At 35.7% G+C, this 20,324-nt stretch overlaps 1 protein-coding gene across 14 annotated transcripts in view; it reads right to left on the bottom strand.

Moving 5' to 3' along the window:
• The window catches only part of R3hcc1l (R3H domain and coiled-coil containing 1 like), a 91,682-nt gene extending 72,326 nt beyond the window's left edge, over positions 1 to 19,356 (bottom strand). For 4 of the 14 annotated variants that reach the window (XR_009227299.1, XM_058581210.1, XM_058581209.1 and 1 more), the window contains exon 1: positions 19,248 to 19,356. The gene's annotated coding sequence lies outside the window, so the exon portion shown is untranslated. Of the gene's footprint in view, positions 1 to 8,622; positions 8,786 to 18,922; positions 19,190 to 19,247 lie in introns of those variants that run through there. The other 10 variants (XM_058581207.1, XM_058581208.1, XM_046449858.2 and 7 more) reach the window with 6 other exon arrangements.
• Positions 19,357 to 20,324: the final 968 nt, after the last annotated feature.

Raw genomic sequence — 20,324 nt, 5'->3', positions numbered from 1 at the left:
GCCTATATAGCAGACTGCAAAAGGCTTTCAAAGAAGTTATGATCTACTGCTCAAACTTTTAAATTGCTTTCTAGTCTATTATTCTTATGACTCCAAAAGAAAGATAAATGTTAAATATTGATATGAGCTAATAATATGTAATGGCTTTTTCTCACATCAAACAATACATGAATAAAAATGAAGTTTTCCCACTTAAGATATCTCTATCTAAATGAAAAGATAATTTAAAAACAGAAAGGTAGTAGTAGTTGTTGTTGTTATTGTAACTGCCAAGTAAACAAGAAAAACAGTAAATGACAGAAACCCAGAGGACAGAGATATCACTAAAGGTCTGAAATGGTTAAGGAAAATGTGATGAAGCAATGGTATTGAGGCCAGAACTACAGAAGCTGACATTCAGACAGAATTGATGTAGAAAAAAGAGGCTGAATATGTGAAGAAGCAGTAAGTTAGAAAGCATTATTTTGAAAATAGTTAATACAAATTTTTATTTCAGTTCAAGATGTTATCAAAAAGTATCAAAGAGTATGTAGCTTATCAACAACAGAAATTTCTCACAGTTGTAGCAGCTGGTGGTTAAAGAACAGAGAGCCACCATGGTCAGGTTTTGGAGAGAGCCCTATTATAATTTGCAGATAGCTAACTCCTACTTATATCCTCACAAAGGAGAAAGTGAGTGAGACAGCACTTTGGCACCATCATATAAGGTCATTAATCCCATTCATAGGGGCTTTATTCTCATGATCCAATTACTTTCCAAAGGCCTTGCCTCCAAAATACCAATACATTAAGGATTAGATTTCAACTTATGAAAGGGGGGTTGCACAAACACTTAGTCCACAATACTAGTTTAGGTAAAGCCAAAGGTTCATTGTCAGAAAGATTATATTCAGCCTGGAAGGCCTTCAACACTAGGATAAGGTGGAGAATTGAGTCTAGACTCTACAGGTAAGTCCTGAGAAGTTATTACAGTGTCTACACCTTTCCTTTATCACTACATTTGCCTTTCCATTTAGCCCTGGTATCTTTTTCAGTATGTATCAATGATATAGAGGAGATAACAAGTATCCTTGACTAAAACCTTTTCTCATGATTACTTAAATCCAATTTCATCAATGAACAAACAGTAACATATTTAACCTAAAACTAGTAATAGAATTAACAGAAGGAATGGGGTCAAAAACAATGGGTCCCAAACCTAATTCCACATTTATACTTAGGAAACAATCAAATACATTTACTGGTTGAGTTTCTCTTAGCTGAAATGCTTGGAATCAGAAAGTTTCAGATTTCAGAGTTTTGGGATTCTGGAATATTTACTTAGACTTAAATATAAGTCTGAGTACCCGTAATTCAAAAATTTGAAACCTGAAATGAAAAACTTTTTGAGTGTTCAACTTGTACTTTGTATAATCATCCTTAAAATTCAAGAAATATCAGAATCATAACTTGCCCTAGATTAAATTATTCTACATAATTCAAATAATAAGCCAGAAATTTATTCCTTGATATCTGACACAGATGGCTCTAGCTGGTCATATATTTCTGAAATGAAACCAGCTGGTGGTAAATGTACATATATGTTTGTAAATCAAATCAAAAGATGTACAAATACATAAGATACATTTGCCTGAGATAAAGACCCAGTCAATCATTTGGGATTTAGATATTCTAGAGACTGTCCTTAATATCACTACAATAATTCCTGGAGAAGATAAGACCCAACTCCATTACCCTAACCCTTTTTATTTAATTTTCATTTTCAGTTTCATTCCCTGGTACAAAGTGATATGTCTAGTCTCTTCAAAAGAAATTTTTTTTTAATTTTGGCACCAAGGATTGAACCCAGGGATGCTTAACTACTAAGCCACATCCCCAGCCTTTTGAAATGTTTATTTAGGGACAGGGTCTCACTGAGTTACTTAAGGCCTCATTAAATTTCTAAGCCTGGCCACTGGGATCACAGGTATGTGCCACAGCACTTGGCCAAAATTTTTAATTCCATCTAATCTTACCTTACAGTTTTAATAACAGAATTAAACAATAACATCTTGAAATGATAAGTATTTATGCCTCCAAACACCTCTGCATGTTTTGTTTCAGTTTTATCAGCAGATCCTAACAACTAGAATAGCTTGCATTCAAACTGCCCACAAAACCAGAGTTGCCCTGCTCTTTTCTCATTTCTTCCCCTTCCCATCTCCTCTTTAACTTACAATCACTTTACCCTGCTGTCCACCTTCCCCAACTGCTATTCAACAATTCATAGGCTGCCACAGATTGTCAGCACTGCGTTTGGGGACTTAAGAAGTACTCTTGTGGGACAGTACAGTGTGTGAGTATAGCATTTTCCTGGACACAATGTCACTCTTTATGGCTAGTTGCAAATTAGCTTCTTAAAAAAAAAATAATAATACTCCTAATAAGACAGGTACAAGGAGATTTTAAATAACCTAGATTAAAACTCACTTTGGGGCTGGGGCTCAGAGATAGAGCACTTGCCTAGCAAGCATGAGGCACTAAGTTCGATCTTCAGCACCACATAAAAATAAAATAAAGCTATTGTGTCCACATACAACAAAATATAAGTTAAAAAAAAAAACTCACTTTGGTTTGCTCTGAGATCTAGGCTATTTCAGTTATGTACAATGAAATCCCATGCATCTACTTATATGAGCCAAGCATAACATTTAGAAATGTCTGAAGATAGCTTTCTGGTGCTAACCAAAGCAAAAAACTACCCAAAAAAACTTAACAAAGGAGAAATTTATTTCCCCCTTTTATCTGTGCCCATGACTCCTTAACCTTGTATTCTTTTTGAGAACACTGTTTAAACTCAGGTCTCAACATCAACATTTATTTCTCACCATGTCTAGCTGTGCTAAACAATTTAAAATGAATTCTGCAAATCACCAGTATCATGTTATTACAATTTCCATTCAATTTTTGCCATGTGCTTCAGCAGCACATGAGTACAATTATTCTTCTGACAGTTGCTGTGACTGACCCTCTGATTACCACTAAAGCCTTCACCCTGTACATCAGCTTCCCAGTTGCCACTGGCAACACACAAGAGTCAGAAGCTGGAAAATACTGAAAATATCAGAGGATGGGTAAAACAGCAAGTCATATCGACTTACTGTCTTTAAAAGAAAAAATGTTGACTGAAAATAAATACCTACAGGGTAATATAAAAATCAAAAACAGTTATCTAATTGTTTTTTTACTCCTACATTTTACTGAAGATTTATGATCATCTATTCTTTCTGAATAAATTAATTAAATCCCTATAACATTTATTTTATTATAATCCCTACAATAAAACTGCATCTTTGCTGCTCCCTATGTGAATTATAGGAAAGTTAGAGTTTAATAAGCTCAATTGTTACAATGGAAAGAGAGTAAACCGACAAAGCTAGTAATTAACTCTGAAAACTAATTCCAAAATTTAACCAATCTTTACTATCTCCACAACAAACACCAAAATTAAGAAAGACAAAGACAACAGAAGAAAGAAAATCTTCAAAAGATCCTAAGTCTTTCAGGAAATTGACACTTTCAAACTTATTTTACACGGGAGTAACTAGATAACACTGAAGTAATAAAATGTAAGCAAATGTTTAAATAAACACAAAAATGTGCCTAAGTATAGACTACTAACTTGCCACATTGATGTTTTGAATAAAAAAAAGTCTACACCATGCAAACAGACTGTGTGTGAAGGCAAATTGTACAAAATTCCCTCTAACAGACAGCAGCCTCATCTGGATATAATAACAGCAAAAATTACTTTTATATAAATATACAGTATTTCTTTTGACAACTGGGCATTTAATTTTCATTTTCTAATTTTGTAACTACTAAGAGTTTAATAGTTTAATAGTGATTACCATAGAATGTATAATGAAAACAAATACTTTTTAGAAGCTCATTAACAAAACAGAACAGGAAATGACATCTAAGGACTGATCTAGAAACTGATCAGAAATTACTTCTGTCATCAAAACAGATAAGAAACACAATAGTATAAATGACCAAAAACACAAAAAGATGTTCAACTATACCCTGTCATCTATAGTTCCAACACATAGGCTAGTTGGGCAAAAAAACAAACCTCATCAGTTAGCAAAGAAATGAAAAATAAAGATGGTTTTATCCTTGCCTATTTTTCAGGTAAAAAAAAAAAATGAATGGTGACGTCTTGTTTTGATGATGCCAACAGAATGAGGTTCAAGTACACTGTTAGTGTAGGTATACATTTTATTACTATAGAAAACATTTTAGATGTGTTTAAAGGCTTTTAAATGATCACTTTATAACTCTTTGGTGAAATAAGCAACTGTTATTTTAGGTTGTAGTATGATTGGTATTATGTATCTATATCTAGAGATATGTCTACATCTGAGTGCTAAACATGTAGAATATCTGAGTTTTGTCTAAATGTTAGGTGGATTTGTAGGATTAAAGGTACCTAGGGGCTGGGAATGTGGCTCAAGCGGTAACGCGCTCGCCTGGCATGCACAGGGCGCTGGGTTCGATCCTTAGCACCACATAAAAATAAAGATGTTGTGTCCACCAAAAACTGAAAAATAAATATTTTTTTAAAATTCTCTCTTTCTCTCTCTCTCTCTCTCTCTCTCTCTCAAAAAAAAAAAAAAAAAAAAAAAGGCACCTAGATTTAATACATGCAAGGTAATCAATAAGTGGTCTCTTTTATATAACACACATTGTATCTGGACCTTAAATATATAAAACAGTCAATGAAATTTTTTACCTTTCTGCCATTTGTATTCAACACCATTCAGATGAAAAAAAAAATCCACTATTTGGGCACTCCTGCCATTTAAAACTTAATCTGTATCTACCTGCTTTGAATGAATGGAAGGGAAGGGAATGAGATACTTTAGCAATGCTTCAGAAACTTTAAAATCAAAGGGCATTTGACCAGGCAATTCTCCTTCAAGGAATGTAATCTAATGAAATAAAAGAACTTGTATATAGATACTTATTCCAGCGCTATTTACAATAGTGAAAAATTATAAGCAAATTTAAGGTCCACTGACATGAGCAAAGTTGAATACATTATGGTATATTCAGACCACAGGAAACTACAGGCAATAAAAGGAATGACATAGCTCTATAAATGCTGACATGATAAAAATCATTACTGAGTTTTTTTAAAATGGAGAGTTTAACAAGAAGTGTACAAAAACAAAATGAAGAAAACTTAAAACATTCCTAAAATACACAAAAGTAGATTTGGGCAAACAGATATTTCTTGTTACTGAATAGAAAACTCAGAATAATTCAATATCATCAAGTCGGCGAATTAAATACAAATACTGGAAAACTTTTTTAAAAATGGAGACAGACAAGGTGATAACAAAATTTAACAGGAAAATAACCATGTAAGGATAATCAGGAAAACATTAAAATTTTTAAAAGCTAACCCCTTATATACTATTAAACCTCTATAAAAGCAACAGTGAGAAAATAATAAAAAGTCCAGAAATAGATCATACAAAAATTGTACATATGATAAAGGTGAAATCTCAAAATCACTGAAGAAAACTGGTCTTACTGGAACAATCAGTTTGCAAAAACGATTATAATATTAAAGACAGAGTTCACACTCCTTGTTTTGTAACAAGTTTTCAAAATCCAATGCATATTTTACACTTAGAACACATTTCAATCCATGTTGTAAAAGTAGCTACCCTACTATACAATGAAGGATTGGACTATATGCCCTAAGCTAAAGAGAATAAAAACTATAACCAAACTGAATTCTACTTACTAGGTGTCCTTTAAATAATGGTAGGAGTTAGCAATTCTTAAACTATTTTTTTACATTCTACGATTGAACAAATAAGCAAAAATTTTTCACTGTTGGATGGAGCCATAAATATGAGAAAAGGGGAAGACAAAATAAAATCCTATAGTGTTTGTTAGATCAAAATCAAAGGTATCAGTATAAACTCACTGCATTTAGTAGTCAAGAAAAGTTCTATGGGTGTGTATATAAACACACACAAATCACATATATGTATTTCCTAGGTGTCTGCTGAGAGGGCTTTGAAGCAATGATATCCAGTAGCAGCTAAGACTTTCAGAATTTAGACTATAGCTTACAAAGCTATTCATTACTCAAAAGGAACAAGGGATTCTTTAAGAAAGCACTCATTCCAGGGCTGTGCCTGGGAGAGTGCAAATATGACCCTAAAATACCTCATGTGGAAGCAAGAAGTGCTTAAAGAATGACTGACTGGCATATCAAATGGAAACAGGAATCAGTTGAAGGGGCTCCAAATGGCCAAATCAGAGAAAGAGTAAAAAAATAAATATAGTACTATTATAAATAAATGAGAAAGAATGATACAATCAGAAAATCACCATTTAGGAACCATTTTGAAAATTATTCAGGCAGACCTCATCAATAGATATTAAAATCAAGAGCAGCAAAATATTTTATGAAATCTTAATGTATGTTTCCTGAGATATTTTGAAATTACAAAGGGAATGTAATGCCACTGAACTATATGTTTAAAATGGTTAAAATATGAAAATAAATTTTGTCATATACATTTTGCCACCAAAAAAAAAAAAAAAAAGACTTACAAAAGGAACTAGGTGTGGTGGTGCATGCCTGTTAATCCCAGCAGCAGGGAGGCTGAGACAGGAGGATCACAGGTTAAAAGCCAGGCTCAGAAACAGCAAGGACCTAAGCACCTTAGCAAGACCCTGTTTCAAAATTTAAAAAATAAAATAAAAAGGGCTGGGGATGTGGCTCAGTGGTTAAGCATCCCTGGATTCAATTCCCAATACTAAACAACTGGGAAAAAATTATGAAAGGAAAAACTGTAACTTCACCATGAAAAGCCTGGGAGATTCAACCTTAATGAAGCGATCCAAGATTACATTACCAATATTTCAAGATTTTGGACCTCCTGAGCTTATGCCCTGAGAAGCACAATACTAGTTTTGTGGTATTCCTGACAAAACTGGATAACTTGAATCTAATTATGAGAAAATATCAGATAAACACAAACTAGATACATTCTACAAAACAATTAGCCTGCACTCTTCAAAAACGTCCATGTCATGAAAAAACAAAGACTGAGGAACTGCTCTAGATTTACAGAAATAATAAAAAATGAATACACTCCATGATCTGGAATTTCCTTTTATTCTCAAGTACATTATTGGCACCATGGGTAAAATGTAAACAAGTCTGTGGATTATAATATCAATTAAATTATTATTACCAAATCAATGTTAATTTACTGATTTTGACAGCATTACATAAAAATGTTCTTGTTTTTAGAAAATGCACACTGAAAGATTTAGGCATAAAGTAAGGGGAAAGGTCTATGCCTTTCTTTCACAAGAAACAGTCATGTACCACATAATGATGTTATGGTCAACCACAGACTGCATATAGGACAGTAGTCCTATAAGATAAAAATGGAACTGAAAAATTCCTATCACTTAGTGTCAGCATTGTGTTTGTGGTGATGTTGGTGTAAACAAACCTACTGGGCTGCCAGTTGTACAAAAGTATAGTGCACAATTATGTGCAGAATGTATTATGTGATGATGATTATCAACAACTGTTAATGGTTTACTATATTATATATGGTACATACATACGTAGTATATTTACTATACTTTTCGTCATTTTACAGTATATTCTTAAAAAACTTTACTGTAAAACATGGCAAGTTATATAGGCAGCACCCTCATTCATTAAGTTTACCATGTCTTTTGATTGCTTCAATAGTTAACATCAAGTGATTGACCTATACCATTTAGGTTTATGTAAGTATTCTATAATGTACACAAAATGATTAAATCACCTATGGATGCATGTCTCAGAATATATCCCCATCATTTAACACCACCTAACTGTATACACCTACATTATAAAAGGGAAAAAAGAAATACACTAAAATGCTAACATTTGGGATATCTGGGTGAATTCTACCTACCATTCTTAGACTTTTTTCTATAGTCTGAAATAATGTCAACATAATAAAACTGTTTAAAAAACAAAAATATCAGCACAGTGCACGGCACAAAAGCTACAATCAAATAAATAGCACTTGTCAGATGTTGTTAATGAAAATATAATCCCTTAGGATTCTGTGCAAAACAAAATTCTCAAAAAATATATACTTTTATAGTGAAAAAAATGAAGGGGGAATTTAAAAAATAAGTGTAGTATATCCCATTTAAATATACATGTACGAATACACAGGTAAAGACATAGAAAATTACTAGAAATATACACTGCACTATTAACAGTTGTTACCTCTAGGTATGGAATTAAAGTGATTCTCATTTTCTTCCTCAAGCTCAGTATTTTCTAGTATTAATATAATAAAGAAGATTTTTGTGTTTTTTTCCAAAAATTACTTTTAGAAATTCAAGTGATAGCTCACAATCAAGAAAAATGTGACAGTCTTCCTTTTCTATAGCAATGCCCTGTCTAGAGACCAATGTTTAGTTACTACATTTGAGTACCATATTATTACTTCACCTTTACTTATTAAAATAATAATAATCACATAGTATAATTTCACATAAGAATATTCTAGTCTTGACCAGACATGTAGCACACACCTGTAATCTCAGTGGTTCATGAGGCTGAAGCAGGATCACAAGTTCAAGGGCAGCCTCAGCAACTTTGCAAGGCCGTAGTAACTTAGTGAGACCCTGTCTCAAAATAAGAAACAAAATGGACTGGGGATATGGTTCAGTGGTAAAGTGCCCCTGGGTTCAATCCCTGGTACCAAAAAAAAAAAAAAGGATTATCAGCAAATAATATTTGCACAAGCATGATAGTATAAATATAACATTAACTATTTTTTTAACCAAACATTATAATAAAACTAAATTAGGGGCTGGGGCTGCAGCTCAGTGGTAGAGCATCTGCCTCGCACAAGTACGGCACTGGATTCGATCCTCAGCACCACATTAAAGATACTGTATCCATTTAACAGTTTAAAAAAAAAAAAATCAAATTGGGAGGCTAGGGGCAAGGTAACAGTGGAAATTGTTATTTAAGACAGTGAAACTTTCTGTGCCATCATAATGAAAATGCAATACATAATGAATAAATAAGTGAATTAAAAGATAGCATTATAAAAACATTATTTTAAAATGCAGAGATATGTAATGCCAGAAGAAACAGCTTAAGAAGTTGAAAGTGGTTACCTTTAGGGACTAGAGAGAATAGGGAAGGTAGAAAAAAACTACTCCCTGTATTTTGTTATGAATTCTTTTTTTTTTTTTTACTATTTTACTTTTTAAATTATGTCTACTATAAACTATGTCTACTGATAAAAAAAGAATTTAGAAAATCATTTCAAAAAAACAAAAGTCAAATAGCAACATATAATCTTTTTTTTTAAGATTTCTTTTTTAGTTGTAGATGGACACAATACCTTCATTTTGTTTATTTATTTTTTTATGTGGTGCTGAGGATTGAACCCAGTGCCTCACACATGCTAGACGAGCGCTCCACCACTGAGCCACAACCGCAGCCCCTCTTCTTTTTATCTTAAAAAAAAAGAATTTTTCATTCAAACTTGTTATAACATTTTCAGATGAAAGTGACAAAAAATTCTAAGGAAAATGTTATCTTTTTGTTGGAAGAGCTTCATATTTCTAACACTGAAAGCGTATGAACACAAAATACAGAAGCCTTAAAAATAAAATAAAATTTAAGTACCACTTCAATGGATAGAATTCAGTAACTGTAATACTATGAAGACTGTAAGTCTGACCTTACTTACAAATTCATTAATGATCAGGAGACAATGCAAATAACACATTTAATTAAATTTACTCATTTAACTATTTTGGGAAATACGATTAACAGCAGTGACAGAAGTAATATAAAGACAGAGATGGATTAAAAACACTGGCCAAAAACCAACCAAATTGGAGAATGAATGGAGGACTGAGTAAAAATTGCAGGCTTTAAATCAACCAAAGAGGGATACCAGTTACTTATCATCAATTTTTCACATTGTTGCCATGTGAAGTAATTTTGTTCAACATTGTTAAATGGAAATATACACATATGTACACACACATACACACAGGACTCATAAAGGGATTATACCCTAAAAACAACCCACTGGTTGCGTGTCCCTTATCTAAAATGCTTGGGACCAGAAGTGTTTCAGATTTCGGAGTTTCATATTAGGGATGTTTCACGTGTACTATTGATGCAATTTAAGAATAAATTTGTACTCAATTTCAAAATTACAGAAGTTCTATTGAGAATTACCAATAATTAATTAAACTGTCCTAAAGACAATGAACTATTATCTACCCTGTATTCCTCTTCTAGCTACACTTATCTGAGTATTCCTATTCTTTATTCCCAGGCACTGACCATTCAAATAAAGTATACATTTCCCAAATCGTCCAAGCTATGGCTACGTAATTAAATTTCACCAATGGAATATGAACAAAAGTTGTGTGTGTGTATTTATTATATAAGATATATATATATATATACACACACACACACACACAGTATTTATTCATTCATTCATTTATTTATTTCACAGGAAATATCTTTTAAGGGAGGCAGATGTGTTTCTCCTTTCTGATGAATGGAATGTGGATGAAATGGCTAGAGCTCTAGTAGACCCTACAGAGACTTTGGAAAAGGACAGAATCCATGGCAAACCATACCAGCCCTAAACTGACTTGCTGGAACTCTTCACCACAAGAGAAATAAACTTCTATTCTGTTTAAGTCTCTGCTACTTGGTTGCAATCAAATTAATCCTAATTAATTTAACCTCTATATTAATATACACTCCTTGTTTTCTTTCTCTAAACAACCTCTGTTCCTTTGTAGGCTCCTTTTCTGCTTCCCACTCCCCTACTGTGAGTATTCCTGAATACTCCATCCTTAGTCTTCTCTTCTCCTGCCAACCTCTAGGACAAAATAGTCTTTTAAAAAAGACCATATCTCTGATCATTGGAGCTCCAATTTTACCTCCAACAGTCTATCATTCTACCGACATGAAAAAAAAAATAACATAAAGGAATACAGCTGATTTTTAAAATGAGAGAAATAAACAGATGAAATGGTAGTGGTAGCAATAGCAGCAACAGTTGTGGTGGTAATAAATAGGTATAAATACCAAACATTGTTCTAAATCTAAGAACTAGTCCTCACAATTCCACAATACAAAAGTATTATCACCATCCCCATTTTACAAATAAGGAAAATGAGACCCAAACAAATTACTTGCTCAAGATACACAACTAATGTACTAAAGAGATCATTAAAACCTGGCTCCTACAACACATCCTTTAGCCAGTGCACATAACTAGCAACCTTGTTCAAAGGTGCTAACACAGCTTAAGACTTTTTACTATCTTCAGCAACTGCAATAATCATTTAACTATCCTCCATGGTAATAAATTTTATGTCTTTGCAGATTAATTTTTAGAAACTGCCAATAATCACTTAGGTAGAAGTATGGAAATAAGATAGGTGGTCAAGCAAAATAATACTCTTTGGGAGAAAAGGAAGAGGACCATCAGGTAATGAGACTGGTTTTCTTACATGGCTCTACTGGTTCTAAAAGTAGTACTGAAAGACAAATTCCACAGAACATTTATTTGCTAGAATAAATGTGTCACCTCAAAAACAGATTAAAAGGGACAGCACTCATTAATTAATGTTTAAAGCACCAGATTTTTTAAACCACTTAAGTTATATAATACCTGGCATTTAACATTAGAAATTGAACTCATTATCTTTCTCCTACACCTATCTGAGGCCCTTTCCCAATGTTACTATCAATGACACAACTACTAAATACTTTCAGGTATTCCTGCTTGAGGTTATTTCAAGCACATAACCACCAAGACCACCTTTCTCAAATACTGTTATCACCATATGAATCTCAACAGAAGTACTGTCATCTATTGGATCACATCCAACCAGGGTGTAGAAAACACTTTGTAATTAAACACATTAAAATCTCAGGATGTAGCTTAGTGGCACTTGCCCAGGCATTGGATTACATCTCCAGAACCAGCAAAAACAAAATAATATTAATATTTCTGTGAAAGTATGAATTGTTATACTACAAAGGATAAACACCATGAATAGCCTTACAACAGTACAGACTGGCTTTTGCTACCATCTGAGTTAGCCTCAAAATTGTTAAAAAAGATTTTCCATTTTCAAAACAGTATAATTTAGGAATCATAAATAAAAAACTATACATCTGAAACTGGTCAATTCTAAGAGGTGAGATTACAGGTTAATTGGGTACTCCTCCCACAAGAAGCAGATTCCATGTAACTGCTGCTCTCCTTGGATCTGCCAAGTTGTGACAGACACTATTATGACTTCCAAGCCTAGCTCAAAAAAGGCGATGCAAGCAAGGCACAGTGGTGCACACCTGTAATCCCAACAGCTAGGGAGGCTGAAGCAGGAGGATCACAAGTTCAAAGTCAGCCTCAGAAACTTAGCAAAGCCATAGCAATTTAGCAAGCCCCTGTCTCAAAAAACATTTTTAAAATGGGAAGAATGCTGCGGATGTGGCTCAATAGTTAAGTGTCCCAGAGTCCAATCCCTAGTACACCCCACAAAAAAAAAAAAAAAGGTAATGCAGCTTCCACCTGGTTCTCTCAGGGTGCTTACTCTGGGAAAAAAGCTATCACCAAGCCTTTGCGGAGAGATCTGCCAACATCAACCACCAGACATGTCAGTAAAGAAGCTGCAAGATTCTAGCTCCCAGTCATCAAGTCAGAACCAGCTTTCCACCTTACCCAGTTAAGGCTTAATTAAGTGCAGCATCTCCACAGTGTCCTGATTCTTGACAAAATCCATAAGCAAAATAAAACAGTTGCTTTGCATTAATATGTTGTATTAGCATGGCTTGCTACAAAAAACATCTAACCAGAAAAAGCACCCTTATTCTAGTTCAACAGCTTCATATTAAAACATACATAACTCCCTAAATAACAAGCTTTTATCAATTGGGCAGCCTGTTACTAGGATAATTCTACTTAGAGGGCTTAATAATTCATCTCAAGTATATTCTAAGAACCTATTATATGCAATACTATGCTAAAAGTGTAAGACATAGGATAGATTACATAGTTTACAATATAGGGAGAGGAAATAAAGAGGTATACAAATATTTATGAAAGTATATAAATGCCAAAATAGATATGTAAAGATAACTCTACCATAAATGGTTAATTGATAGTATAATTTTGGACTTATAAACAGCTTTGTTACTCCTTTAGGAAAGCACAACTTTAGTAAACACCTGGTGACGGGAGGGGGAAGATTGGAGGAAAACATTGAAAAGGTGGGACTTGTTATTGTATGTTTACATTATGAGATTAAGAGTATTTTCTGTTGTTATCCTTTAAAGCTTTCTATATTTTCCAAGTTTTCTATAGTGAGCATGTATTAGATTTTGAGAAAAATCATTTCAAAAAGGAAATAACACTGACTTATTTTTCTTTAAATGTATTAAAAATATACTATGAGGGGTCAAATAAGTAGTTAACAGGACTGTAAAAAACTGGTTTGGTAGTTGCATGTTGAATATACAATACAAGTTTAATATTAAAGGGAAAATGATAGTGTAATAAAAACTGCATAAGCATTTTACTTGATTTACTATTAATATCTGCTTCTCTTTCCTAACTATAAGTATTTACAAGTTCTCCTCTTATAACCAAAACCAAATGAATACGCTCTCTCTCTTGATCAAACCTTCCTGCTTTTCCCTCATTCATTTTCTTTCTGTTTTTAATTTCTTACCCTGAGCTTCTAAATCAACCCTTCTCTTCTCATCTGATCACCTTACTTTCTAACTACCTATGAAACTGTCGCACTCAATGTTTCTGACTTTTCCGTTTCTGTATGACGGTGTTTTTTTTTTTTCTGTATGACAGTGTTTTTGGAATCTACCTTTCTTTCTTTCCCCTACAGTTACCCACCCCACTTTCAAGACATCCTTATTGTTTACTTTTTCCTTTAATTTTTAGAAGTAAGAGTTAGTATTATCCCTATTTTATAGTTAAGAAATGGAAACAGGACCACCAGTATAAATTTGAGAGGATTTAAAGCCAAGCGCTTCCCTTCTTTATTACTCTTCTAACGTTCCATCACAAACAACTTGAAACAGCCTAAATACAGCCAATATTAACACATTCAGACTCTGTTCTAAGAAGCAAATTTGATATTAAGGAATGCTATACATCTTTGGCCCACATTTTTAAAAATATTTTTCTAGTTGTTGATAGACCTTTATTTTATTTCTTTATAGGTGGTGCTGATAATCAAACCCAATGCCTCACACGTGCCAGGCAAGTACACTACCGCTGAGCCCGAGCCCCAGCCCCAGCCCCTTGGCCTGTTTTTGACTGTCAGCCACTTTCCTATTCCAGAAATTCATATCATGTTCATAGGTAAGCCCATATTATTTGGAAATTTCACAATACTAGACACCAGAACCTGTTGTTTCTAACAATACTTCTTTGCTTCTGTTTTTATCCCTTGTCCCAAATCTGCCAGGTTTGGCATTAAAAGAGACAAACAAACAAGAGGAACAACAAATATTAATAAAACTAAGAGTGAATTTGAAGAATGGGAAACTATACAGACTAGCATGTCAATGAGTAATACACATCAAACTGGAAGAAACTGGTCTATGTTTTATTGATAGAGGAGAAAAATTCTATTCAAATGCAAGAGTACTGCTGCTGAGCAACATACTATACTTTACCTCTACCTAATGCTCTGACAACTGGAATTTCTCTGTAATTCAGTTAAATTCTCAGGAGTCACTCAAGCTTCATCCATCCTCCTGGGCTCATTAATAGAGAACTCTAAAGCACATTTTCAGGTAGGTAGCATAGAGGTGTAGGGTACTCTTTCAACACATGAATAGCCTACTTCTATTTCTTGTCATTTCTCCTATAGGTAGGAAGTCTGTAACAAACATAACTCAACAACTTATAGTTCTAGTTAGCAGCTGTCAAAGATCATCCTGTAGGTCACCAGTTTTACACACAGTATGAGGGTTAGTCTTAATAAATTAATTAAAAATCTATACTTTTACTCCCTTAACCCTAGTTAATTTTCTTATGACTAATGAGCTGCAAGCTGAAAATAAAAAATAAACCACCCTCTTCATTTATTCATTTCATTTAATTAATTTATTGGTGAGATATTTGTGAATAGTTAGCTCATGAAAATAATGAGGACAAGGTCACAGATTCAATGCTGGCCAATTAGCTTTTCAGTATTTCATGTTCCACAGTCACAGTCAACAACCTTAATCTTGGGTAAACACTAATCTTGTGAAGCATTACCAAAATCTATGACTTTAAAATAGTAATAACAATCCCTATTTTTTACCAAGTTTAACTAGAATATGCCTAGTTCAAATAATCTTAAATCTTTTCAGCCATGCTTCCATCTTTAAAGTTTTATAGATGATGAGAAGTGGAATTCAAAATGATCTTCAGTACTACTTCAGCAGTACCTAGTCTCATACTGACTTCAAAGCTTAATTTATTTTCACAATACAGTATGGCCTCTCCTGAATCCTGTGCCTCAGTGACACAGGATATCAAGAGAATGCACCTATTCAGAACTCTCTAGCACAGTCATTACTGAACATTCATTATGCCTACTCAGATTCTGCAGTTGAGAGTGAAGTCTACCTTCCAAATTCCTTGTAAGTAAAAACGAGTCAAAGAGCAAAAGTGTTTTAAAACTAAGGAAAAAATAACACATTAGATAGGCTGGGGTAGATGTGGCTCAGTGGTAGAACAATTGCCTCAAACGTGTGAGACCCTGGGTTCGATCCTAAGCACCACATAAAAATAAATGAGTGAAATAACGGTATTGTGTCCAACTACAACTAAAAAATAAATATTAATAAAAACACATTATAGCACACAAAGTAGATTCTAATGAAAAAGACTGTCTATCGTCATAGCTTTTTATAAATTCTGTTGTAGAAAAAAGTTTTCTTGCTAACTCATAACTAAACTGAAACTGAAAAAGGATATAGCCAGGGGATATACAAATCAAAAAAAAAAAAAGAACAAAGATTTCTTGAACATCTAAATCTACAGGCTTCTGCTGATTCCATTGCAGCACTTGAAGAAAGTAAAAGTACATATTCCAATTCTTAACCCTAAGACTTTGCCTTAACCAACAAATCATTTTTCTCTATAAAGTTTTCCTCTCTGGTTTCTCTAAACTAACTCCTTATAATTATACACCCCCATGCCAACAGCAACAGCAGACACTAAGTTTCCACTTTTACAAAATGAGGTCACTGGGCACCATGACATACACCAGTATTCATACACAAGAGGCTGAGGCAGGAGGATCATGAGTTCAAGGCCAGCCTGGGCAATATAATGAGATCCTGTCTCAAAAAAATTTTTTAAAAAAGGGCTGAGCATGTAGCTCAGAGGTAGAACACTCTAGGTTTAATTCCTAATGCCAAATTTAAAAAAAAAAAAAAAAAAAAAAAACTCTACCCATTTAATAGCCTAACTTAAAAAAAAATAAATAATAAAAGTTTTTATAGAAAAAACGTTCTATAAAATTCTACCGTAGTCAATATCTGAGTCACAAACGTTATTGTTCTGCTACAAGCACAGAAGTGCACTCTCACTACAGATCATAAATGAAACACCAGTCCAATTTCAACTAAGTATGTACAAAGCAACATTTGGAATCTCTAAAAACGTAGAAATCACAACACAGCCCAACAACTTTTTCACAACAGCATTAAAGAAGTCTTTAAAAGTGGGGGGGGGGGGGAATGAACCCAGGGCTTCATGCACCTTATCACTGAGTTACACCCCTAACCCCATAATTCTTTTTATATAAAATAACACTGCAAAAAAAGAAAAAAAGCCTACAATCTAAATACTCTATTTAGAAGTTTTTGTTGTTGGTAGTGATGGTGGTGGTAGTTGTGTTGTTTTGTTTTGTTGCCAGTACTGGGGATTGAACCCAGGGGTGCTCTACCACTGAGCTACATCCCCAGTCCTTTGTACTTTTTATTTTGAGACAGGGTCTTGCTAAGGCTGGTCTTGAACTTCCGATTCTCCTGCCTTAGCCTCCCTAGCTGCTGAGGTTACAAACAAGTACACTAGCTATTAAAAGTACTTTTTTTTAAGTCTGTAGGTTAGGGATAATTATTCTCATTTTACAAACAAATGGAGTCTCCAGAAAATACCTAAAGTTTTCATCATTTCTTATTATCATAATAATTAATAAAAGCAGCAACAAAATAAGAACTTATTACTAAACCCTTAAAAGATACACCTCATTTAATCCTTACAGACACATTATGAAGCAAATGTTATCACCCCTGTTTTAAAAACGAGTAAACAGGCTCAGAGAGGTCAACTAATTCATACAAGTTGAAAACTGGTAGGTCACAACACTGGGATTTGAACTTATATTTGTTCTACTTTGTGCACAGTTCTAAAGCACTTTACTGCCATCCTGTGTTTTCTGACCTATATTCAAGTATTTTCCAATCAATAATTTTGGAACAAATACAAGCTAACATACCTAATTACTACAACCCAAAACCCTTTTAGAATTGACTGCAAAAGCTCTATTCTCTACAAGAGGGGAAAAAAAATAAGTCAATGAGCAACCTGCTTAAGTCTCAGAGCTCAATAGTCAGAAAACTGACTGAAATATTGGCTATTGATATTCTGAGTTTAACTCTAAGGAAACTCCTAGCACATACACCAATGACAGGTGAAAATAACAATATTTCAACTAATAGACACACAGGTTAATGGGACTGTGTTAGAAGCAGAGCTACAGCCAGGAGCAGTTTGGGAGGCTGAGGCAGGAGGATGGAAAGTTCAAAGCCAGCCTCATCAAAAAAACGGAGGCCCTAAGCAACTCAGTGACACCCTGTCTCTAAATAAAATATAAAATAGGGCTGGGGAGTGGCTCAGTGGTCAAGTGCCCCCGCCCCAAGTTCAATTCCTGGCACCCCCGCCTTGTTCCCGCCAAAAAAAAGAAGCAGAGCTAGATTTAGTGCATGAGTAGCATCAGGGGGCAAAAGACACAAGAATTGGTAGAGATTGGTCATTGGTTCAACACCATACTTGTGGATCTTTAAGTGCTTTCTCAGATGTTGGTACCTGTGTGGTGTTGAGAAAAGATTAAAAGACCAAGTGGGGCAGATACTTGTGTGCGCACTGGAGAGAGGGAAGTTCAAATTCCCGTGGGCCTTAAAAATCCAGATGAAGTTTAAAATTGACTCCACAGGTGGTAAGGCCCTAATGTCACTTCTTCACTGGGAACCTAGCACAAGACCATTTGTGTGGTTCATATTAGTTTCCAAAGAGACTCTCCCTCGATTTATTAACTCCTCTGCTTCATAAAGATGTAGTTCTTAAAATTTAACGACCTGAACTGGAAACTGAACTATACTATGAATTTCTTAAACATGCTATAATTTATAGCCCAAACAAGGAAAAAAGATTACTGTTCCCATTTTTCAGATAAAGAAAACGAGGCGACAGGAAACATTGTACGACAAAAGACCACAGGTCCAGTAAGCAACAGACCCAGACTCCTCCAGTGACATCAGACTCCAAACCCAAAGCTCCTGCTCTTAGACAACACAGAGGCAGCTGTACAGGTGCAGAAAACTTGAACTAGAGTTTTCCCAGGGCAGCCCCACAAGAGAAGGAAGTGCATCCTCCCTTACAAACCGTTCACTTCCAGCCCATACCCCCGGACACTGTCACAAGGCTCGCGGCCTGGAAATCACCGGTAGCCCCCAGGTGGTCGCGGGGTTGCCTAGGCCGCCCACGCCCCCGCAGCCCTGCGGGGGACGCCACAGACCCCAGCTCACTACCTGTTGAAACCCTGGAGCGGGACGACCCACACGCTGGGAGCGCTTAGGGTGAGTCCCCAAAGCGGGTATGTGGCCCCTGAAAAGACAGAAGGGTCCCCGGAGGGTTTCGGTCGACCCAGGGCCCAGCAGGGTCGAAGGGCAAGAGTTTCCCAATAACCTCCGCCCCGGGCGGGGGCCGGACCTGCACGTCACGTGAGGAAGAAAATACCGGTAACAAACACAAGAAAAAACAAAGTCGCTTCCCGGGCTGCGAGGGGAAAAGTGGAGTCAACGAGCCCCAGCTTGGAGTGCGAAGGGGTCGAGGGGAAGTGGGGCTCGTGGTTACCGGGACACAGTAGCTCTCCGCTTCCGCCGCCTTCCCGAAGCTCAGGCTCTTCCGCTCGCGCCGTTGGAGCGCGCTCCAGGTCTTAGCGTCGCCCCCGCGCCGCGAGGCCTTCTGGGGGCTGTAGTCCACGCGAGGCCTGGCCACGCCTACTTCGTTGGGTCACGTGGGCGGGGCTGGCAAATCACGGGGGCGGGAGAGTGTTTACGCTCCTGTCCTTAGAAGCCTCCCTAGTTGCCCTCATCTGTAAACCGGCTCACATCTCTGCCCGTCCCAGTCGGTTGTACGTTTTCTCTTACGTTCACAGCCAAGTTTCTTGAAAAAATAATATACACTCGATGTCTCCATTTCCTCCCTGTGCACACTCCATTCTGCCCTGCAGCTTCCGCCCCCGTAGAAAATGTCTTTGTGGGCTGGGGATGTGGCTCAAGCGGTAGCGCGCTCGCCTGGGATGCGTGCGGCCCGGGTTCGATCCTCAGCACCACATACAAACAAAGATGTTGTGTCCGCTGAGAACTAAAAAAATAAATATTAAAAAAAAAAAAAATTCTCTCTCTCTCTCTCCCCCACTCTTTCTAAAAAAAAAAAAAAAAAAGAAAATGTCTTTGTTGCTGTCAGTCCCTGTTGCCAATTTACGAGAGGTATTTCCAGGCTCATCTTAAATCTTAGTCATTTGACGTTAATGGACGTTATCGCTTATTTTCTGTAATACTGTCCAGATTTGCCTTTTCCTTTCAAGGCATCCTACTCAGTATCTTTCAAGAATTCTTTTCCTAATTCACCTTTTAAATGTTGGTGTTCTCCAGAGCTCTTGATACTGGGGTGAGAGAGGGGAGATTCCAGCCCCTTCTCTCCTGAACTCATTGTACTTCCAACTTCCTAGACGACTCTCCTCGTCCGGGTCTCACAGGCATCTACAAAGTACTTGAAATTTTGGGGCTGGAGATGTAGCTCCATGGTAGAGCACTTGTATATCATGTATGAGGCCCTCGTTTCAAGCCCCAGCACCCCAAAACAAACAAAACTTATGAAGTGAACTACTGCCCCTCTTCCCAGATTCATCTCTCTCTCTTCCTCTTC

The sequence above is a fragment of the Marmota monax genome, unplaced genomic scaffold (assembly GCF_021218885.2).
Source record: "Marmota monax isolate L192 unplaced genomic scaffold, Marmota_monax_Labrador192_F-V1.1 WCK01_AAM20220418_F8-fsc00004, whole genome shotgun sequence".
In the NCBI taxonomy this organism is placed as follows: domain Eukaryota; kingdom Metazoa; phylum Chordata; class Mammalia; order Rodentia; family Sciuridae; genus Marmota; species Marmota monax.
Note: the sequence above shows the minus strand (reverse complement) of the source record. Positions and strands in the feature narration are given on the sequence as shown.